General features: G+C 41.4%; 1 protein-coding gene across 1 annotated transcript in view; it reads left to right on the forward strand.

Annotated features, from left to right (window-relative positions):
- LOC126334628 (uncharacterized) overlaps positions 1 to 24,586 on the forward strand; it is a 114,326-nt gene that overhangs the window by 66,467 nt on the left and 23,273 nt on the right. The window lies entirely within an intron of this gene.

A 24,586-nucleotide genomic window follows, 5' to 3' on the forward strand; every position in this document is an offset into this window, starting at 1 on the left:
TTTCTTCTATCTTGTGGCAGCATAAAAACAGGCTTTCTGCAGAATGGTGTTGGATGTTGGTAGACAGATGAAGAAAGTCCTTCTTGCTTTAATCAATTCTGGCACTATAAAAGAGAATTAATGCACAGAAAAACAAACTAAGCAATGGAAAAATCTATGTATTATGAAAAGATAGATTGCTATGTACCATATAGTGGAGATGATGAGTTGCAGGCAGGCACATCAAAAAGACCACTCAAAAAGTAAGCTTTCGGCCAAAAAAACCTTCTTCTGAAAATAGTTGAAACACACACACACACACACACACACACACACACACACACGTTTTGTCTATTTCAGAAGAAGGCATGTAGGCAAAAAGTTACTTGTTTAGTAGACTTTTTGTTGTGTCTGTCTGCAACTCAACATCTTCACTATGCGGTAAATAACAAACCAATATTGCTGATGTTTTTCTGATATAGCTTCTTAGAGAATACTCTTAACACAAACTTTAGGCTGTAACTAGATGAAAAGAAGCATCTCTCAAAGTATCAGTACAGACTTCAGAAGAACTCTCAAGTGGAATATAAATTGCTTTATTCATACATGATGTCTTGCTGACACTAGATGTAGGTGAAAAGGTACATTCAGTCTTCGTAGACTTCCAAAGACTTTACAGACTATGTCGCATTGTCAGCAGATACCCAAGCTACAACATACACTACGTGATCAAAAGTATCAGGACACACCCCAAAAACATATGTTTCTCATATTACATGCATTGTGCTCCCACCTAGTGCCGTTGTTGTTGTTGTTGTTGTTGTTGTTGTTGTTGTCTTCAGTCCTGAGACTGGTTTGATGCAGCTCTCCATGCTACTCTATCCTGTGCAAGCTGCTTCATCTCCCAGTACCTACTGCAACGTACATCCTTCTGAATCTGCTTAGTTTATTCATCTTTTGGTCTCCCTCTACGATTTTTACCCTCCACGCTGCCCTCCAATGCTAAATTTGTGATCCCTTGATGCCTCAAAACATGTCCTACCAACCGATCCCTTCTTCTAGTCAAGTTGTGCCACAAACTTCTCTTCTCCCCAATCCTATTCAATACCTCCTCATTAGTTACGTGATCTACCCATCTAATCTTCAGCATTCTTCTGTAGCACCACATTTCGAAAGCTTCTATTCTCTTCTTGTCCAAACTAGTTATTGTCCATGTTTCACTTCCATACATGGCTACACTCCAAACAAATACTTTCATAAACGATTTCCTGATACATAAATCTATATTCGATGTTAACAAATTTCTCTTCTTGAGAAACACTTTCCTTGCCATTGCCAGTCTACATTTTATATCCTCTCTACTTTGACCATCATCAGTTATTTTACTTCCTAAATAGCAAAACTCCTTTACTACTTTAAGTGTCTCATTTCCTAATCTAATTCCCCCAGCATCACCCGATTTAATTTGACTACATTCCATTATCCTCGTTTTGCTTTTGTTGATGTTCATCTTATATCCTCTTTTCAAGACACTGTCCATTCCGTTCAACTGCTCTTCCAAGTCCTTTGCCGTCTCTGACAGAATTACAATGTCATCGGCGAACCTCAAAGTTTTTATTTCTTCTCCATGGATTTTAATACCTACTCCAAATTTTTCTTTTGGTTCCTTCACTGCTTTCTCAATATACAGATTAAATAACATCGGGGAGAGGCTACAACCCTGTCTCACTCCCTTCCCAACCACTGCTTCCCTTTCATGTCCCTGGACTCATGACTGCCATCTGATAACTGTACAAATTTTAAAGAGCCTTTCGCTCAGCGTATTTTATCCCTGCCACCTTCAGAATTTGAAAGAGAGTATTCCAGTCAACATTGTCAAAAGCTTTCTCTAAGTCTACAAATGCTAGAAACGTAGGTTTGTCTTTTCTTAATCTTTCTTCTAAGATAAGTCGTAAGGTCAGTATTGCCTCACGTGTTCCAACATTTCGACGGAATCCAAACTGATCCTCCCCGAGGTCCGCATCTACCAGTTTTTCCATTCGTCTGTAAAGAATTCGCGTTAGTATTTTGCAGCTGTGACTTATTAAACTGATAGTTCGGTAATTTTCACATCTGTCAGCACCTGCTTTCTTTGGGATTGGAATTATTATATTCTTCTTGAAGTCTGAGGGTATTTCACCTGTCTCATACATCTTGCTCACCAGCTGGCAGAGTTTTGTCACGACTGGCTCTCCCAAGGCCGTCAGTAGTTCTAATGGAATGTTGTCTACTCCGGGGGCCTTGTTTCGACTCAGGTCTTTCAGTGCTCTGTCAAACTCTTCACGCAGTATCTTACCTCCCATTTCGTCTTCATCTACATCCTCTTCCATTTCCATAATATTGTCCTCAAGTACATCGCTCTTGTATAAACCTTCTATATACTCCTTCCACCTTTCTGCCTTCCCTTCTTTGCTTAGAACTGGATTGCCATCTGAGCTCTTGATATTCATACACGTGGTTCTCTTGTCTGCAAAGGTCTCTTTAATTTTCCTGTAGGCAGTATCTATCTTACCCCTAGTGAGATAAGCTTCTACATCCTTACATTTGTCCTCTAGCCATCCCTGCTTAGCCATTTTGCTCTTCCTGTCGATCTCATTTTTGAGATGTTTGTATTCCTTTTTGCCTGCTTCATTTACTGCATTTTTATATTTTCTCCTTTCAGCAATTAAATTCAATATTTCTTCTGTTACCCAAGGATTTCTAGCAACCCTCGTCTTTTTACCTACTTTATCCTCTGCTGCCTTCACTACTTCATCCCTCAGAGCTACCCATTCTTCTTCAACTGTGTTTCTTTCCCCCATTGCTGCCAATTGTTCCCTTATGCTCTCCTTGAAACTCTGTACAACCTCTAGTTCTTTCAGCTTATCCAGATCCCATGTCCTTAAATTCCCACCTTTTTGCAGCTTCTTCAGTTTTAACCTACAGGTCATAACCAATAGATTGTGGTCAGAGTCTACATCTGCCCCTGGAAATGTCCTACAATTTAAAACCTGGTTCCTAAATCTCTGTCTTACCATTATATAATCTATCTGATACCTTTTAGTATCTCCAGGATTCTTCCATGTGCCTAGTGCCAGGTACTCCATATTAACAACCTCAGTAGTCATTAGACATCATGAGAGCGCATAATGGTGCACTCCGCAAAACTCACGGACTTCAAAGGTGGTCAGGTGATTGGGTGTCACTTGTGTCATATGTCTGTACGTGAGATTTCCACACTCCTGAACTTCTCTAGGTCCACTGTTTCTGATGTGATAGTGAATTGGAAATGTAAAGGGACATGTACAGCACAAAAGCATACAGACTGACCTCATCTGTTTACTGACAGAGACTGCCAACAGTTGAAGAGGGTTGTAATGTGTAATAGGCAGACATCATTCCAGACCATCACACAGGAATTCCAAATTGTGTCAGGATCAACTGCAAGTACAATGACAGTTTGGCGGGAGGTGAGAAAGCTTAGATTTCATGATTGTGCAGCTGCTCATAAGCCACAATGTCATACCAGCAAATGCCAAATAACGCCTCGCTTGGTGTAAGGAGTGTAAACATTGCATGATTGAACAGTAGAAAAATGTTGTGTGGAGTGACAAATCATGGTACACAGTGTGTCGATCCAACGGCAGGGTGTGGCTATGGCGAATGCCTGGTAAACATGATCTGCCAGCGTGTGTAGTGTCAAAAGTAAAATTCGAAGGTGGTGGTGTTATGGTGTGGTCATGTTTTTCATGGAGGGGCTTTGCACCCCTTGTTGTTTTGCATGGCACTATCACAGCACAGGCCTACATTGATGTTTTAAGCACCTTCTTGCTTTCCACTGTTGAAGCGCAATTGGCGATGGCGATCACATCATTCAACATGATCGAGCACATCACATCATTCAACATGATCGAGCACCTGTTCATAATGCACGGCCTGTGGTGGAGTGGTTACACGACAATAACATCCCTGTAATGAAATGGCCTGCACAGAGTCCTGACCTGAATCTTATGGAACACATTTGGAATGTTTTGGAACGCTGACTTCATGCCAGGCCTCATCGACCGACAACAATACCTCTCCTCAGTGCCACACTCCATGAAGAACAGGGTTGCCATTCCCCAAGAAACCTTCCGCACCTGATCGAACATATGCCTGCGAGAGTGCAAGCTGTCATCGAAGCTAAGGGTGGGTCAACACCATATTGAATTCCAGCATTACCAATGAAGGGTGCCATGAACTTGTAAATGATTTTCAGCCATGTGTCCAGACACTTTTGATCACATAGTGTGCAAAGTACCAAGTGTGCTCCAAGGAAGCATTATATTTTAGCCCATATCAAAGTGCAACAGAATTGTCTGGTAATGCAAAATGAGAAATTTTTATAAGAAAAACAGTGATGTTTGCAAAACCGTGCTTGATAAATTCAGAGAACCTGTATTCAAAAAACTGTGTGACCATTCTGCTGTCTGAAGTGACAAAAGTCATGGGATAGTGATATTCACACGTACAGAGGATGGTAGTACTGCATACCCAAGGTGTAAAAGGAAAGTGAATTTGCAGATCTGTCATTTGTAAATGATTCATGTGAAGGAAGTTTTTTTTTTTTTTTTTTTTTTTTTCATGATTATGGCCTCACGACCGGAAAACCCATCATTGACCAGAAATGGTTATGTTCATCTATCTGGAGACTATTTGCAGCCATATTGATAGACTCTGAAAGTGGAATTGGAACTAGAGACATGGGACATTCCATTTTGGAAATCATTATGAAATTTAATATTCTGAGACTGATAGCGTCAAGAGCGCCCTGAGAAAACCAAATTTCAGGCATTACCTCTCACCCTCATGCCATTAACAACACGGTGATAGACGATCTTCATTTAACTACTGAGAGCAGTGACGTTTGCATAGAGTTGTCAGTGCTAACAGACAAGCAACATTGAGTGAAATAGCTGCAGAAATCAATGTGGGATGTACGACAGTTCAGCGAAATTTGGCATTTATAGGCTGTGGCAGCAGATGACCGACATGAGTGCCTTTGTTAGCTGCACGACATCGCCTGCAATGCCTCTCCTGGGCTCGCGACCATATTGATTGGAGCCTAGATGGCTGGAGAACTGTGGCCCACTTAGATGAGTCCCGATTTCAGTTGGTAAGAGCTGATGGTAGGATTTGAGTGTGGTGCAGACCCCACAAAACCATGGACTCAAGTTATCAACAAGGCACTGTGCAATCTGGTAGTGGCTCCATAATAGTGTGGGCTGTGTTGACATGGAATGGACTGGGTTCTCTGGTCCAAGTGAACTAATCATTGACCAGAAATGGTTATGTTCGTCTACCTGGAAACCATTTGCAGCCATTCACGGACTTTGCATTCCCAAACCGCAATGTCATATCACCGTCCCAAACCGTAATGTCATATCACCGGGCCACAGTTGCTCATGATGTGTCTGAAGAATATTATGAACAGTTTGAGTGAATGAATTGGCCACCCAGATCACCCAGTGTTAATCGCATTGAACATTTATAGGGCATAATGGAGAGGTCAGTTCGTGCTCAACGTAACGCACTGCCAACACTTTCACAATTATTGACAGATATTGAGGTATTATGGCTCAGTGTTTCTACAAAGGGCTCCTAGTGTCTTTTTGAATCCATGCCATGTCGAGTTTCTCCACTACGCCAGGCAAAAGGAAGTCTGCACAATATTAGGAGGTATCCCGTGACTTTCGTCACCTTAATGTATTTAATCCGATTTACTCTCTTAGTCTTTTGTGATACCACATTTCAAAATTTTCTATTCTCTTCTTGTCCGAACTCAGATAACACTTACTTGCGCCTTCATTTACATTCAATGTTATGAAATATGTTTCCATTAGAAGCACTTTTTTGCTATTGACAGTCTGCATTTTATATCTTGTCACTTATTTTGCTACCCAAATAGAGAAACTGTTCTCCTACATTCAGTATCTCATTTCATAATCTAATTCCCTTAGCTTGCCTGATTTAATTTGACTACATTCCATCACTCTTGTTTTACTTTTGTTGATATTCATGTTATAACCTGTTTTGAAGGCTCTGTCCATTTCATTCAACTGATATTCCAACTCGTTTGCTGTCTCTGACAGACTTACAGTGTCATTGGCAAAAATAGAAGTTTTATTTCTTTTCCCCTGAACTTTAATTTTCTTTCCAAATTTCACCTTGGTTTCTGGTTTCTCGATGAACAAATTTAATCTATACTAATATTATAAATGCAGAAGTAAATGTCTATTGCGTTTTCATGACTACACTGCTAAACTGATTCTGACGAAATTTTTTATGGCCATAGGAAGTGGTCGTATTATCTTTTTGAGTATTACTACTATTTTTGAATATAGTATACATAATTGGGATGCAGACAATACTTGGATGGATGATGGTGTATTGTAATGTTCATAATTTATTCCTTAACCATGCAAATCCTATGTTTGTTTGTGTGCTTGGTTTCTGAAATTAAATTTTAAAAGGAATTGCTGTAACATCTGGTGAAGCTGGACAGTTTTTATGGTGAAATATTGTGGAGATACAATAATAAACTTCAGTTGTAAGTCCAAGAACCATATTTAAAATTATTACATCAGAAAAACCTTATTACATATATTTCTAAAAACAAAGATGATGTGACTTACCAAACGAAAGCACTGGCATGTCGATAGACCACAAACAGGCGCAAACATACACACAAAATTCAAACTTTCGCAACCAACGGTTGCTTCTTCAGGAAAGAGGGAAGGAGAGGGAAAGACGAAAGGATGTGGGTTTTAAGGAAGAGGTTAAGGAGTAATTCCAATCCCAGAAGCAGAAAGACTTACCTTAGGGGGGAAAAAGACACAAGCAGACATATGTAAAGCTTTTACTGTGCAATCTGGTAGTGGCTCCATAATAGTGTGGGCTGTGTTGACATGGAAGGGACTTGTAAAGCCTTTACAAATGTCTGCTTGTGTCTGCGTATGTGCGGATGGATATGTGTGTGTGCGCGAGTGTATGCCTGTCCTTTTTTCCCCCTAAGGTAAGTCTTTCCGCTCCCGGGATTGGAATGACTCCTTACCCTCTCCCTTAAAACCCACATCCTTTCATCTTTCTCTCTCCTTCCCTCTTTACTGACGAAGCAACCGTTGGTTGTGAAAGCTTGAATTTTGTGTGTATGTTTGTGTTTGTTTTTGGGTCTTTCGACATGCCAGCACTTTCATTTGGTAAGTCACATAATCTTTGTTTTTAGATATATTTTTCCCACGTGGAACGTTTCCCTCTGTTATATTCATTTATTACATATATTATTACATACAGTATATATTACATATATTATTTATTTTACAGTATACCTCATAAACATAAGTATGACTTAGTGCATAGTTCTAAGAGAGCTTGAGCTGTGAAAGTTACTAAAACCCAACATCCCTCAGGGCAGTTTCATTTAGATGCAGAATGCCACGCAGTCTTAAGAGCTGGAGAGACATTAGAACAGCCACGAGCTTGTCACTTTTAGATGTTGCTAATCACATGTCTCTTAGAGCTTCTGAGGCAGTTGAATACTCAAAACGATAGCATCATTTAAATGGTGTATGACAAACACAGGCTGGTTGTGCTTTTGCTTATAGGCTTTGAGTGAGTCTGCATTTGATTACGATCCATTAATTGACTATGTTAATTATCAGCTACACATCTCAGCTTGTTAAGTGGGTAGTTTACGCGCGTGCGTGCGCACCTCTTCCACAGTGGATAATATACGCCAGCGCGCCTGTTTGCAGTGGTGCTGCGCACTGTTCTTACGTTTTCCTTCGCGTTTTCATTGTTGAATTTAAATTGATATTGGGTGGAAATGAATAAAATATATTGCAGAAGTTAACAAAACTGTATTTTCACAATATTACATATCGTTTTCAGTGTGAAACATTTTAAAACAAGGTGCTGCCCACAAGGAAACTTCGCATTCTGCGCACCAGTATGAAGTCTCTTTACGAAGGCCTTTTCTCGTACACACCACACAACTCCTTGTTGGTCTTTTCTTCGTTGTGGGTGGCAGAAGGTCTGGAAAATGCCTGGCTGTAAGGCGTGTTGCTTTTGGTACTCGAGGTGGGTGTCCTACTGATGTCCCTTGATGTGGTGAAGATATGGTCAACTGTTCACTAAGGCTAATCAGGAAGCTCATTCTACTTTGTTTGCTACCATGCTTCTTGTACAGAATGTATGCATTGTAGCATGCAATGTCCAACAAGTGGCGGAAAAGCTTCTGATAGTATTTTTTCAGCCTGCTTCTGGCCATCTGGTAGCTTTGTAACTGAGAATCGCACCTATCCACGCCTCCCCCCCCCCCCCCTCCCTCCCCCCCCATATTCTTGTTGTAGTCAACGACAACTTGTGGCTTTTGAACAATTCACTTCTTTGATTTTACATTTACAAATGTATCGTCATGGAAGGTGCTGACCATAACAACGTCTCTTTTGTGTTTCTATTTCATTACCATCTGCTTGCCTTTGTACCCTGTTATGTACTCCCCTTTCTTCAGTTTTCCTTTTTTACAAAGTCAGGGAACCCGTTCCTGTCTTGCTGCATTGTGCTGGCAACATCAGTGTTAATGCTGGTTAATTTGTCCACCAAATCTGTACTGTTGTACCAGTTGTCAAGATAAATACAGTGGCCTTTCCCGAGTAGATCATGAGCAAGCTCCAAAACAATTTGAGAGGTTATTTTTTCGTCTGGATAGTGGCTACCATAATTATTGTCCTTTCCAGTGTAAACAATAAAGTCCCATACATACCCACAACTGCTTTCACAGAGTTCGTACAATTTTATGCCAAATCTGCTATGCTTTGATGGAATATATTGCTTCCGTCCAAGCTGTCCTTTCCAGAGCAACAACGATTCATCAATGGTGATGTTCCTTTCTGGCATGTACACTGATCTGAATTTACAACACAGGTGGTCCATAATGGGGTGAATTTTGAATAGTTTTCTGCTGATAGTGCGTAGTGGATTATATGAGGTATTGTCAGCAAAGTGGAAGAATTTCAATAGAAGATGAAACCACTTTTCACTCATCACTTTCCTGAAGAAAGTTGTGTCAACTGATTCCCTCTTTGAAAAGTACATTTTGTGGTCTGGTTTGTGAAGAATTTCTTGAAGTACAAGTATTCCAATAAGTGTTTTTATCTCGTCATGTGTAGTATTCTGCCAACTGTGAACCCTGGAGCATGCTGCTAAATTGAGATGAGAAGCTATGAACTGTTCTGCATATAAATTCGTCTGTTCAGCTATCATTGTGCACAAAGCATCATCCACAAATCATAAAACAACTCGATCACATCGTTTTGTTTTAGAGGCACAACTTTACCACTATTACCACTGAACAAATATTGGATACGATATGAACTAGCACGCACAAATTCACTAGGTACCGTCTGCTGCAGTAGTGTCTCATTGTCAGATGTTCCTGAATCAAAGACACTTTCACTAGCCTCAACATCTGTATCTTGAAAACTTTCAGAACTGTCACTGAAATTATCGTCACTTTCTAAAAGCAGCTTCTCAATCTCCGAATCTGATAAGACTTCTTTTCGCCATTGCAAAACATCACTCACTAACGCTGCTGTAAACACAGACGAAAAGGCGCGCTTTTGCGTCTGCTTCACAGGACACATTTTCTCGACGCGCGCTCGGGTGGACAATGTTGTAACTAGCCTAGAACACGCTGTGTTGCGTGACAAGAGCTGCCATCTAGTGGACGGAGCTCAACTAATACCACAGTGTAAACGGCAGGCCGATAACTCGTCATTCCCACTAGCTACTAGCCACAGAACGCAGTGGACGGATATATCTGTCGAACCCACTGTGCAATAGCAGAGCATGGACGGATATATCCGTCATGCCCACTTAAAAGGTTAACCAGAATGGATCAAAATGTAGGCATTGAAATGTGTTGGAATGGAAGGAAGAAATGGTTGGCATGTATTTGTTCGAAAAATCTCATTTACATTACTAGTTGAGCCAGGGGAACCCCTAAAAACATTACTTCTGTACAAATTTAATGAATCAAGGTGTTTCTTAATATAAGAAGAAAATATAATGCATGCTTTCAAGTGAATCATAATCATCATCATCTTTCTTCGTAACAAAACTACTTATACGGGAGTGCAGCTATGGATAACAGTTAGTAAATAATATGAAGATAGGCTACAGCCCTCTCTCACTCTCAACTCTATTGCTGCCTCGCTTTCATGTCCTTCAATTTCTGCAACTGCAGTTTGGTTTTGGTCCAAGTTGTAAATAATATTTCACTCTGTATTTTTATCCATGTGACCTTCAGAATTTCAAAGAGAATATTCCAGTGAATGTTGCCAAAAACTTCCTGTAAATCTGCAGTTGCTGTAAATGTATGTATCCCTTTCTTCAGTCCATATTCTGAGACAAGTTGTAAGGTCAGTTTTGTCTAACTTATTCCTACATTTCCCCATTACCTAAGCTGATTTTTCCCAAGTTTTCCAGTTCTTCTGTGTATAATTTGTGTCAATATTTTGCAAGTATGTCTTACTAAGCTAACAGTTCTGCAATAATCACAACTGCCTTATTTTTAATCGGTTAATTACCGTGCGATTTCAGTACAGCAGTTGTGGCGATGAAAGTCGTGCACCTGCAGACACAGGGTTGGAAAATGTTGCACTCAGTTAAATTAAAAAGGTGAGTTTTTGGACAAGTGCATGGCCATTGCCTTGCAGCTTGAAGTCTGAGAGTGTTTTGTCAGTTTCGTATACCATGTATGCCAGGTGGAATAGTTTTGTGATGCTACGTTCTCTCAAGGATATCAATAATTCTGAGGGGCTGTCAGAGACATATTAAGTTATCTTTCCCTCATTCAATGCACGAATGGATTAGAATATAAGTTGCTGATTTGGTGAAAAGTACCTTGTGCGAGGCACTGCACATTGGCTTGGGGCTTATATACAGAGTTAGTCATAAGTACCTCCAGGAGTTCAGAAGCAACTGTTCAGAAACTACAAGACATTCAGAAAATAGATACATCTCAGTGAATGGAGTATCTCTCCAATTTCTTAACTCACATTACAGATGCTCAGTATTGGCACCATTTGTGATGTGGCAAACATCAATACAATAATCAATCTCTTGCTTTAAATGTGTCCCAACCCGTAATGGCTGATACCAGTGAGCACAACATTTATTCTTCCTTGCACCTCATCCAAATTAAGTGGCATTGGAGGCAGAAACACACACACTTTTTGACACAACCCCATAAGAAGAAATCACACTGAGTTAATTCAAGTGACCGTGGGGGCCACTAAAGAAAAATAAACTCATGAAGCAAGTACATCCAGTCTAATGCTGAGGCACTTTGGCTTTGAGTAATCACAAATGTCTGAAAGGAAGTACAATGGAGCACTGTCGCAAAATGAAGTCTCCATGTATGGCTGTAAATGTGGCATAAGCCATTGCTCCAACAGGTCATTTCAGCTGTGAGATGAGGTTGTCATTCTAATATGCCTTTAATGCCAAAATCTTCTTTTGTGGATTCCTTGTCCAGTGATAATTTAAAAAACCAGTCTGCAGTGCTTATGGTAGGCGTCAGTACTTGTATGTCACATGTTAATCGGATGTGTGATTTGAATGAATTTTTCATTCTGCAGCAGTGTGTGCAATGTTTTGAAATTTCCCGGCGGATTAGAACATTGTGCTGGACCAGGGACTCACACCCAGAACCTCGCCTTTTGGTGGGAATGTTCACAACAACCAAGCTTTCCATGCATAACTTGTGATCCACCCTTAGGGTCTGTGAATGCTGCCACATCACTGCTCACTATCATGGCACGGTTATAATGAATCAGACCCACTGCATCTTACTGGTCCATATAGCCAGTGCCATCACTGCTTACTTTTCCCAGTAGTGATATCGAGCTGATTTGTGTTTCGCACTGCAACCATCGCCATGTCCTGAAATGTGAGCTGTGATTGGTTACTTCGTGGTCACTCCAGCAGTGCTACCTTTGATGCTGCTTGCACTGCACTTGATATGTGAACATCTGCAGGTAATTACTCCCGGCGGACAATGAACAGTGAGGCTGCTGTCTAAATGAACAAGGCACCCAACGAGCAGCAACGTGTCATGTGCCAACAGCACCTATCAGTGAGCTTCCCACAGTGAGACTGCATCATAAAAGTACCCTTACAACTTCACTTCCGTGTGGAATATACTAAAGTAGTACTGGCAGAAGTGAGTGCGGATTATGAGGCACGCATTGTCCACAGTGGCAAGGTACCGGGTTTGAGTCCCAGTCTGGCACACACTGATGCAGAGTGTAAACTATTCTGTAAGGTATCTTCTAGGCTGTACATAAGTCCTCAGTGGTATCTTTTCCTCCAGAAGTGCTAGTGCAGCAAGATATGCAGAAGAGAGTGTGTGAAGTTTGGAAAGGAGGGAAATGGTAGTAGTGGCATATATGAAGCTGCGAGGATGGGCTGTAAGTTGTGTCTGCCCACTAAAGACAAGACCTTCTGTTAATGTTCTAATGTTATACATAAAATTTTACAGTTAGGAATGTTATCTTTGGTGACTTTTATATCTTCATCAGTACTGTGTGTGTCACCGTACAGTGTTGGGCGGAGGGTACTCTTCATACCCCTATTATTTTCCGCCTTCTGTATTCCATGCATGGGGACAAACTTCAGAAAACTCTTGTATAAGGCTGAATTTCTCTAATTTTGGTGTCGTGATCATTGTGCAGATGTATGTTCAGTTAAATGGTAACAGGCTTCTTGACTCATTTTGGCGCGTCAGTTCCTGGAACTTTGTGAATAAGGCTCTGTGCATGTCGCAACACCTTTCTTGCAGTGTCTGCTGCTGTAGTTCACTGGACATTTCTGTGGCACTCTTACACCGATCTACCAGTTAGTGCAACTCTTCTTTGAATTTTATCGTTTTCACTGATCGAACTCGGTTAGGATCCCAGGCTGATGAATAGTACTCAAGAATCGGACAGGCAGGAGTTTTGCCAGTGAGCTCTTTCATTCATGACTTACACTTATTTTTAAGGATTCTTCCAATAAATGAAAGTCTGCTACATACCTTTCGCACAGTTAAATTTTATGTGATCATTTCACCTTAAACCACTCCAGGCAGAAACTCTTAGGTTGTGTCTGATTACTGTGATTGATGTCACTTGTGTAGTCGAATGATATTGAATTCTTTTTTTCTGTTTACACTTATTACATACATTTTTTTATCTTGAAAACCAGCATCCATTTTTTGCATCACATACTGATTACCTACAAGTTTCTGCATTTTGTAACAAGTTTATAAGGTATTTTGTTTACTTCGTGACTGGGGAACTGTATCAAAAGATATCTGGAAATCGGGCAATGTGGCATCATCCAGAATTAGGCCATCTTGAACCTTCTGGGTCCCAAGAATGAAAAGAGCAAACTGAGTTTCTCGTGATCAGTCCTTTCTGCAAACCATACTGATTCCATACGTAGAAGTTGTCTGGTATCCAGGAATTACTTTATACATGCACACAGTATATGTTCTACAATTCTGCAATAAATTGATGCTAGACTTGAAATTTTTGTGAATGTGCCTGTATTCTTTGTAGTTATTTACATTTTATGTGTTTCTGTTGTTGTTCCATTCTTTTTAGCAGTATAGTTTCATTTTAATTAATCTTCTGTGGTTATAAGCTAGTTTTCTCAGGTGGAGTGGATACTTTTGACACAAAAAAGTTACGAAAGACAACCTCTCAATATGTATAAGGGAAGCATTGCATAGTGTACTGGAATATAAACAAAGTGCTTATGTTTGTAACTCATATTTGAATTTTTCTTCTAATATCTTTCATATGAGAACATGCTGACACTCAGCTACACATTGTCCTGATCTGCACATTATTGAGACCTGTGATAGAACATGCGTAACAGATTATTTGGCACTAGAGGAATAGTACAGTCAACCTTTTAATTTTTGCACACACATTACACTCATGTCTACAATAATTTGTTACATAGTCCAATCTGTAATTAGTGCCTTTTTTTGCTTTGTACTGCTGCTTCAATTCTTCGCTGATAATCAATTCTAATACTGTTATTGTTGAAGGAAACTTCCTTTGCTTGCACTACTCTACTCCTTAATTTTGTCTTTTCTTTGGTGTGTTATGCAACCATGCTATTATTAGCAAACTTCTTACTCTTCAGCTGTGTCTTTCCCAATTTCAGTGTTAAACAAATATATATACCACTCATCACTTTCAGCTGCAAATAAAGTACAAAGAAACTGGCACATTACATTTAACACTTCTCTTAAGTATTCATTACTGCCAGATTTGCTATGTAATCTCTGTTCTCCTTTAACTTTTTTTAATTGTGCAGGTTTCTTTGATTCTATGATACACACATTAAAGTAGAGTGGTGATAGGCTGATCCCAAGCCCGAAATCATTTTTAGTATCTGCTTTTGTTAGTTTAACTTTTACTTTTTTTTATTTATTTGTTTTCATCTTTGAGCTTTTTTCATGCTACTGATATCAGTAGTTTATACAAACTGAATAATATATAATGGGACATGTAATAATAAAGAAAGCAGTTGAATCATGTAGATTTGCAATAAAACATATGATTAGTATAAGTTAAAATTTTGCTCTTTCTTGGCACAGTTAGAAAATTCCTCTGTGCCATAAAAAGTCTTCCTCTTAAGCCAGTTTTGTAGAATATTTCTTCAGGTTTTTAATGAGGTAGTATGTGCTTCTGGCGGCAGTGCATTGAACAGTTTTACTCCAATGTATGTATAGCTGTTGTCAGTCTTGCTGGTCAATCTTTTCTTTGTGAAGTGTGTTGTGACAATGGAATGATTGCCTTAATCTGTAGTGCCCTTGGTTTTCTTTCGTGTAGGTTAGACAACAAAGTATAAATAATGATGATGAGAACATGGAGATAAAAGTCTACGGTTCATGAGTCACCCAGTGAGGTTCACATTAAATACAGATTTATTAAAGTAAAAATTAAACTTCCATGGCATCTTGCAGTCAAATGATGTACTAGTGGCTCAAATAAGAGTATTTGTCTAATCTATAACTTGGCTGAAAGGCACAGAGAGTACTGACGTTCCTTTACTGTGGGCTCACATTTGCTGGACACACAAGGAGATAACCAACGTATCATGTGTAAACAAATGTCATTTTCAGAGTGAAATTTTCATTCTGCAGCAGTGTGTTCACTGATATGAAACTTTCTAGCAGGTTAAAACTATGTGCTGGACCAAAACTTGAACTCGGGACCTTTGCCTTTCGCAGACAATTGCTGTACCAGCTGAACTACCCATGTGTGACTCATGACTCATCCTCACAGCTTTACTTCTGCCAGTACCTTATCTCCTACCTTCTGGTAGAGAACTTGCCCATGAAAGGCAACGGTCCCAAGTTTCCCCCAGGGGCTCAGCATTCACTTGCTGAGTACATGCTTGGCGATCCCGGGGTCCTGAGCTGAAGACTGGTCAGTGCCGCCAGTCTCCTGTCACTGTAACCCCCGAACATGCTTCAGCGACCACCATACAGCGCGGCGGTGAAATGTTGTGTGCTGCGGGGAATGGTAATCTTGGCTTGACTGGCTGGATTGCGAGGAAGGCCAACCTCTATAAAAACCCCTCAATCCTTCGGTGTGCTCCGCGCCTAGAAGATGCATGGCTGTTGGGGTGGAACAGTCACAAGCGGGCGACCTCTGGGGCACCTGCCACACCCCAGTTGTATAAGGCTTACTCAGGCACTCGGGGCTCTGTCTGAGCGGACCTTTAGTTCCCTAGCTGCTTGTGGGACCGCAATGGACCCTTCGACCTCTACATTTCCCCCTACCAGTGGCTTGGGTGGGCCACTGGTAGGAAAACACACCCTATCGAAAAAGCGGCTACGCGCTGCGAGTCCTCCAGCACCTGGTGTTGCTAGAGATTTAACAGACTGTAGTAACGGAGCACATGCTGATAATCAGAATGTGTTTTTGATTATTAAATGGAAGTAGGGTAGCTTTGAGAGGGTTTCTCCCTTTTACATCCACAAGGGTCTTGAGGGAATTGCAGGAACACTGAAATCTGTGAAGCGACTGCGCAATGGGACTCTGTTAGTTGAGACTTCTATTTCCCGTCAAGTCGCTTCCCTTCGGAAAGCAACCTGTCAAGGAGAGTACGCTATCGAGACCAAGCTCCACTCCACTTTGAATTATAGTAAGGGTGTTGTGACGTGTAGGGACTTGGTGGATATCCCCATAGACGAGTTAAAATCTGAGTGGGCTGATGAAGGTATTGTTGACGTGCAGCATATTATGAAACGAGTCGATGGGGACCTCGTCAAATCTGACTCGTTTATTCTCACGTTCAGTTGCCCGAGACTCCCAGAGCATGTTAAAGTGGGGTTCTTACATTTGCCAGTATGGCCATATTTCCCCAACCCAATGCGCTGTTTTAAATGTCAGCACTTTGGGCATACTACGTTGGGATGCAATAGGATAGCCACTTCTGGTAAATGTGGTCAGCCTGCCCATGACGGAGCCGATTGTTCATTGCCTGTGAAGTGCATGAATTGCTCTGGGAGTCACCCTGTCTGGAGCCGGATCTGACCCATCTATCTCGACGAACGGAAGGTACAGGAGATTAAAATATCTAAGCGCATCCCCTATGGTGAGGCCAAGAAGCTCTTTAAGGCCATGCAATCTCCTGTGTTTTCAACATCTTTCGCTTCCGATCTGAAAAAAACTGTTCAAATGGCCACTGTTGCTACGCAAACGGAGGTTGCTAGTGTTAGCACTAATACCTGCGTTTGCCAGTGCACTTGTGCTGCTGCGGTTGTTTTGCAACCTGCGGCTCTCCTCGCTACGTCGGACAAGGCTGTGGTTGCTGACATTGGGGCACTTCCTGCCTCCCCCCATATGGCGCCTTCTGCCCAGGCGAGTAAAGCTCCAACTGTTGACAAGGCTCTGCATTTTAAGCCCCCCCAAGACAAAGCTGCAGAAGGTGAAGATTTTGCCACCTGAGGAGACTAGGCAGCTTTGGTCCAATGACGAGGCCATCATACTGTCTGACATCTCCCTTGGGTCATCATCGGAGCTTATGGACATTGATGTCGACCGGGGGCGATCTTCTCGCCCCAGGAATAAATCTCCGGCCAGTACGGGGTCTCCTCCAAAGCACATAGGCAGGGTGAAAGTTCAGCCACCCTGATCACTGGCTCCCATATTACAGTGGAACCTGAATGGGTTCAGGACGCATGTGGCCGAATTACAACCCCTTATACGCGAGTGCCCCCTCTGCTTATATCTCCAAGAGACACATCTTCGGGCCACTGATGCTCCTTCTTTACGGGGCTATACCGTATATCGAAAAGATGATCTGACGGGGGAAAGGGCAAAGGGTGGTGTTGCGGTTTTTGTCCGTGACATGGACCCTTCATCTGAGCTCCCTCTCGTCACCAACTTGCAAGCAGTTGCAGTTGACATTCTTGTGGGTCGGAGGCTCACAGTCTGTTCAGTTTATTTACCGCCTCAGGATGCAATGGACTCTGAGGCTCTCACAGACCTTATTAGCCAACTCCCCCGCCCATTTCTTCTTCTGGGGGACTTCAATGCTCATAATGTCTTATGGGGCTCTCCGACTACTTGCCCCAGGGGTCGCATTCTGGAAAGCCTCATGATGTCTGAAGAACTGTGCATCCTCAACTCTGGTGCTCCCACTCATTTCTGTACTGCTTCCGGGTCGTCATCGGCTATTGACCTTTCCGTTTGCTCTCCAGCACTTGCGGATTCTGCTCTGTGGGAGGTTGCTGCTGACCTCCATTCTAGTGACCACTTCCCCCTTTGGATTTGCCTCCTGGATGAGGCTCTGACATTACCAGTGCCACCCCGGTGGCACCTCTGCAGAGCTGACTGGACACTTTTCAGCCAACTGGCTGTTTTGGAACACCGTGCCAGCGTCCACGAATGGGTAGACCATGTTACAGCCGTGATCTCCCATGCTGCTGAATTGTCAATCCCACAGTCATCCGGTCATCCCAAGAGGCGTCCTGTCCCTTGGTGGACCACTGAGTGCCGCTCAGCCACCCGAGCCTGCCGTGCAGCTCTGTGCCGCTTCAAGTGCCATCCCTCAGCTGACAATCTTGCAGCCTTTCGGGTGGCAAGGGCCAAAGCGCGGCGAGTGATTAAAGAGAGCAAACGACGGTCATGGCAATCGTTCTTCAACTCCATCTCTCGCTCCACTAGTTCTACGAAAGTATGGGAAACCATCAGGAGGATTTCCGGAAAACTCAGCCAACTACCTGTCGCGGCATTGCTGCATCAGGGATGTCTCCTCACGGCGCCGAGAGACATTGCCCAGACCCTGGCCATGCATTTTGCGGACTCTACCGCCACTATTAATTGTGATCCAGATTTCTGCCCCTACAGCACTGCCATCTAGAGGGGTCACTTGTGTCAGTAGTGCGCAAGTAGCAGCATTACTGCATTTACTAGGCAGACTTGTATTTTAATAACCGTTTAAATTTTGTGTCGATTTGTTTGTGCTCTCTGTAGATTAATTCAGACGTTCTTTGCACAACAGTTTTTAGCATGGATAGAGACTGCAACTGCTGTGTTCGGATGCAGGCTGAGTTGGCATTCCTTCACTCCCAGCTTCAGACAGTGTTAGCTTCGGTCACACAGCTTGAGGCTGTTGCCAGTGGGCATCACTGTGGGGGTCCGGATGGGGGTTTGTCGGGGACGGTCAGCTCGTCCTACGCATCCCCCGATCGGACCACGACTGTGGCTGCGCGGGATACTGCCCACATTGAGGCTGATCCCTCACCTGTGGTAAAGTAGGAGGTCGTCTCGAGGTGTGGCAGGTGGCGAAAGACATTCTGGATGGCTGAACGGAAGGCCTCTCCAGTTTGTCTGACGAACCGGTTTCAGGCTCTGTCTCTGGCTGATACTGATCTTCGGCCGGAGATGGCTGCTTGTCCTGTTCCAGAGGTTACCCCTCAGTCTGCAAGATCCGGGCAGTCGCAGAGGGTGGGCTTACTGGTAGTTGGGAGCTCCAACGTCAGGCGCGTAATGGGGCCCCTTAGGGATATGGCAGCAAGAGAGGGGAAGAAAACAAATGTGCATTCCGTGTGCATACTGTGGGGAGTCATTCCAGATGTGGAAAGGGTCCTTCCGGATGCCATGAAGGGTACAGGGTGCACCCATCTGCAGGTGGTCGCTCATGTCGGCACCAATGATGTGTGTTGCTATGGATTGGAGGAAATCCTCTCTGACTTCCGGCGGCTATCTGATTTGGTGAAGACTTGCCAGTCTCGTTAGCGGGATGAAAGCAGAGCTCATCATCTGCAGCATCGTAGACAGGACTGGCTGTGGACCTTTGGTACAGAGCCGAGTGGAGGGTCTGAGTCAGAGGCTGAGACGGTTCTGCGACCATGTGGGCTGCAGATTCCTCGACTTGCGCCATAGGGTAGTGGGGTTTCGGGTTCTGCTCGATAGGTCAGGAGTCCACTACGCGCAACAAGCAGCTACACGGGTAGCAGGGGTTGTGTGGTGTGGACTGGGCAGTTTTTTAGGTTAGATGGCTTCGGGAAAGTACAGAAAGGGCAACAGCCTCAAAGGGTGCGGGGCAAAGTCAGGTCATGCTGGGACCAAGCAGCAATCGGTATTGTAATTGTAAACTGTCGAAGCTGCATTGGTAAAGTACCGGAACTTCAAGCGCTGATAGAAAGCACCGAAGCTGAAATCGTTATAGGTACAGAAAGCTGGCTGAAGCCAGAGAGCCAGAGATAAATTCAGCCGAATTTTTTACAAAGGCACAGACGGTGTTTAGAAAGGATAGATTGCATGCAACCGGTGATGGCTGTTTGTCGCTGTTAGTAGTAGATTATCCTGTAGTGAAGTAGAAGCGGATAGTTCCTGAGAAATATTATAGGTGGAGGTTACACTCAACAACCGAGCTAGGTTAATAATTGGCTCCTTTTACCGACCTCCCGACTCAGCAGCATTAGTGGCAGAACAACTGAGAGAAAATTTGGAATGCATTTCACATAAATTTTCTCAGCATATTATAGTCTTAGGTGGCTTGCTCACTAGGTTTCGAGAGGGTGCGTTTGTGGATGAGGTATCGAATATATTGCTTCCCCCTACTTACACCTCCCGAGGAGATCACGAATGTAAAATTAGAGAGATTCGAGTGCGCATGGAGGCTTTCAGACAATCGTTCTTCCCACGAACCATACGCGACTGGAACAGAAAAGGGAGGTAATAACAGTGGCACGTAAAGTGCCCTCCACCACACACCGTTGGGTGGCTTGCAGAGTATAAAGGTAGGTGTAGATGTAGATGGTTTCGCACGTCATTGTTTCTTTATTGCCTAACCATAACTTTGTCTTCCTTTATTTTCAAATTGTATCTTTTGTTTTGTGTTGATTTCTTGTCCATTGTTATTCTTCATATCAGTTGTTAAGAGAAGTTCATATAACATCAGTTAAATTGTAATTTTAAATTATGTATGGGTGGAGGTGGAAGTTCGTCCATAGTGAATATGGATATCTCATCCCATATCATTAAAAAACTCAACTTTCCCAACTTATTGAGTTATTCACAGTCATTCCTCTGTCTTCATTTACATTGTTATGTATATGTAATTTTGTTTGTAGTATTTTCATGTTCTCGGGTTTTTAGATTTTATTTAAAAATGTTGACAATGATACTTGCACACACCTCTTGTGTTTTATTAGACCTTCACCAAAGCAACTGTGGCTTTTCCTCAATTGCAGTTATTGGCAAAGTTGCTTAATTTCCCATCCAATCATCAGCATTCTGATCTCTTAATTTGACTCAGTATACAATACTGAGCTCTTTATCCAATGTGTTGCTGTTGACTTGGAACGTTGCTTGGGTTTGAAATTGTGGTTGTTTTTCTGTTCAGCTCCCTTTTTTTCCCCCACATCTGCTGAACAATATAGAGTTTGTCATTCTTAATGAGAGACAAAAAGTTATGACTTTTCTAAAACACAAATTGATTTATAGTGTACTATTAATGAAAAAAGAGAATTATACCATAATAAAGTTAGTTAATTAATAAAAATAAAATAAAATTAAAGAAAATATTCATGGTAGACAGCAAGGTCATATTAAGCACCTAATAAGTTCCAGATGAACCTAAAATTGTTGCACATAATTCAAGTTGTCTTGGCAGGCAGGAAGTCAAAAACTTATTCTCTATTATGTATCACCAATTTGCCTGAATTCAGACTAGGAGGCAGGCAAGACTTCTAAGACTTCTTGACAGTTTTCTCAGAAACATCACACATGCCTGAATATTAAAGTCAAGTGAAGCGTGCTATTGTCCACTGATGTCAAATGGTGTAAGAAGTGCCAACATCCAAATCAGATCTACTAAAAGATCACCTAACAGGCTTGTCTACTAACATTAAAAGTACAGCAGCAAAACTCCAAGCAAAATATGGGGGCATCAGAAATGTGAAGGGAAAAAAGGCACTTTGGGAATGAAAACAAACACTTCAAATAAATTACTAAATATAATGAGTTATCTATAATTAAAATCGTATTATGTACAAAAGAAGCACAAAATTTAAAACCACAAAATTGGCATCAACTGCAAGCAGGTCCTTTAAAGCAGCACCGCTAACAAGAACACGTAAACCCCCTTGGTGGACAGATGAGTGTGACCAATTGATAAATCTCAGACAACAGGCATGGCAATATTGGTTGTGCAATAAAAATCAAAAGACCCTGGAAGATCTCAAAGATACCAGAAAAACAGACACAAAAGCAATACGAACAGTCCGTAAACAACACGAAGACAAAAAATTGCAAGACATAGAAATTGATTTCAAGAAAAACAATTCTCAAAATTTCTACAGAGTATTCAAACAAAAATGAACAAAGTACTCTCCTCCATCACTCCGATTCAAAAATGAACGTGGGGAAATTGCCCATACCAACACCGAAAACTGTGAAATTCTTGCAAAATACTTTTCTAAATTACTGAATTGTGAAAAGCCTGCAGAAAAATGTGAGTTCCATCACACACAACGAAACCCAGACTCAAAGCCATCAAGTTTACAGGATAATAAAGAGATAATTCAGTCACTGAAAAATAACAAAGCATCAGTAGAAGACCAAATCATTGCAGAATTATGGAAAAATGCAGGAGAAAATCTTATTGCAAAACTCAAAGAAATTATACATGAAATCTTGAAAACTGAAAAAATCCCCACAGATTGGAAGACAGCAATCATACATCCTCTGTACAAAAAAGGAAGTAAAACAGACCCCAACAACTATCGTGGAATCTCTTTATTGTCAATAACATACAAAATTCTGTCTAAAGCCCTACTAAACCGATCACAACCTCAGCTGGATTCAAAACTAGGCGAATACCAAGGTGGATTCAGAAAAGGTTGATCATGCGTAGAGCAAACCCTTAACTTAAAAAACTCAACGAAATATTTGTGTAATACTTCAAACAAAAGTTATGTCATCACGTTTGTCGACTTTAAAAAAGCATGTGACAGTATAGACCGAGAATCCCTTTTTGAAGTATTAGCAGAATTTGGACTAGATCAAAAGACAACAAACATCATAAAAGAAACACTCACAGAGACCGAATCCAAAGTAAAATTTATGGGAGAATTGAGCACAGAATTTGAAATAGACACAGGAGTACGACAAGGGGTTGTACTGTCCCCAGTGCTTCTCAATTGTGGTCTTGAAAAAGTTGTTAGTGAATGGAGAATAGCAGGTGCACCAGCACACAGGCTGGGACCAAGACATAAGGGCATAGAATTAGACTGTTTAGCATTTGCTGATGACATGGCATTGATCGCACAAGACATTGCCGATGCACAGAAACAGCTAGAATTATTACAAGAGCAGGCAGCAAAAATAGGATTACAAATTTCTTTTGAAAAAAAACAAAATTTATGACTGACATAAAAGATGCACCTTCTGATCTCAAAATTGGTAATAACTACATCTCTCGAGTTAAAGAATTTAAATATTTAGGTGAATGGATCGCAGAAAATTGTAATGAAAAGAAATCTGTCAGATCAAGAGTCCAGAAAATGGAGACGCCATTTCAAGTAACAAAAACCATTTACAACAAAAAGAGTCTCTCATGGAACTGCAAAATACGACACTACACAACAATAATTAAACCCAAAGCTCTCTACGCATCTGAGACACTAAACCTTCAACACAGAACACTAAAAGAGGAATTAGAAGTGAAAGAATGTAAAATAATGAGTCAAATCCTAGGACCAAGAACTAAAGATGGCGTGCATTACCCAAAACCCAGAAATGTATAAAAATATCTCCAAAATAACAGACAGAATGCACATGAGAAGAGTCCAATTCATGGGGAATTTAGAAAGAATGGACTCAAACAGGTTAACGCACAAAATCCATACATTTTTAAAGAACAAAACTACAAGACTGAACTGGTACAAACAGACTGAAAAAGATCTGAGAGAATTAGGGTCTCCAAATCTACATGACAGAAATGACATCAGAAAAATCACAAACACACGGGGCTTTGAGGAAGAAGAGAGAAAAACAAACCGATATACTTGGTCTACGCAACAAAAGTTAGCCCATTCGTTGTTTATGAAGGAATACTGGGCGAAAAGGAAGGCCAACAAATGTTGAAGAAGAAAGAAGAAGAAGAAAATATATGTCCCTAAACAGTGTCCAGTGGCTGCATATGTAACTTAAAACCTGATGAGCCAAGGTGGCCAGATAAATAGGATTTCTTTAGGCAGTTGAGGAAAACAGTTGCAAATCAGTACACTTACGTTACAAGAATATGTTGCCAAGGCATAAATCCACGGAATCACAGAGGACACAACAGAACCGAGCTGGGGGGGAAAAAAAAAAAAAAAAAAAAAAAAAAAAAACAGAACTTTTTGATCACTTCAAACAAATCGATGGCAGAGGCTGTGGATATTTTTTTCCCAGTGTAAAGCACAAAACCATAATGACTTAGCATATAAACATGAAATAAGACCTCTAAACAGTAGAAATCAAACCTGAAGAAGTTGACTTCAACAGAGATTTCTTGGTAAGATGATAGTAGTCAATGGAATGAAGGATTACAAACAACCAACAAGAAGGCCTAGCTGGCTGTACAGCCCTTTGTAAATAAGAGATGAGTATAGCTTGCTAAGGGAATTTCTACTGCATAATAACAGTATTTTTGCAGCAGTTTATTTTAGAAAAGGTCTAAAAAATCATGAAAAGCTACAAATATATGGGATTGTTGACCAGCCATAAAAAATAGTTATGCTCTATTTTTAGTCAGAAATACTTTCTCCGTTTTTAAGGAATTAAAAAAAAGCTATACTACAGTATCAAAAGACACACATGTTCCACAGAGTTTTATCCCTGATTTATAAGTTTAATATTGTAGCTGAGCTTTCAAACTTTGTTTTTCTGTTTGAAGTTGCCCCTAGTATCACATGAGTGCAGTAGTCATCAGCAATAATATTATTTGACAGTTTTTCATGTAGTCATGTTCAAGATGTACTTGT

This window comes from Schistocerca gregaria, chromosome 1, assembly GCF_023897955.1.
Source record: "Schistocerca gregaria isolate iqSchGreg1 chromosome 1, iqSchGreg1.2, whole genome shotgun sequence".
NCBI classification, from domain to species: domain Eukaryota; kingdom Metazoa; phylum Arthropoda; class Insecta; order Orthoptera; family Acrididae; genus Schistocerca; species Schistocerca gregaria.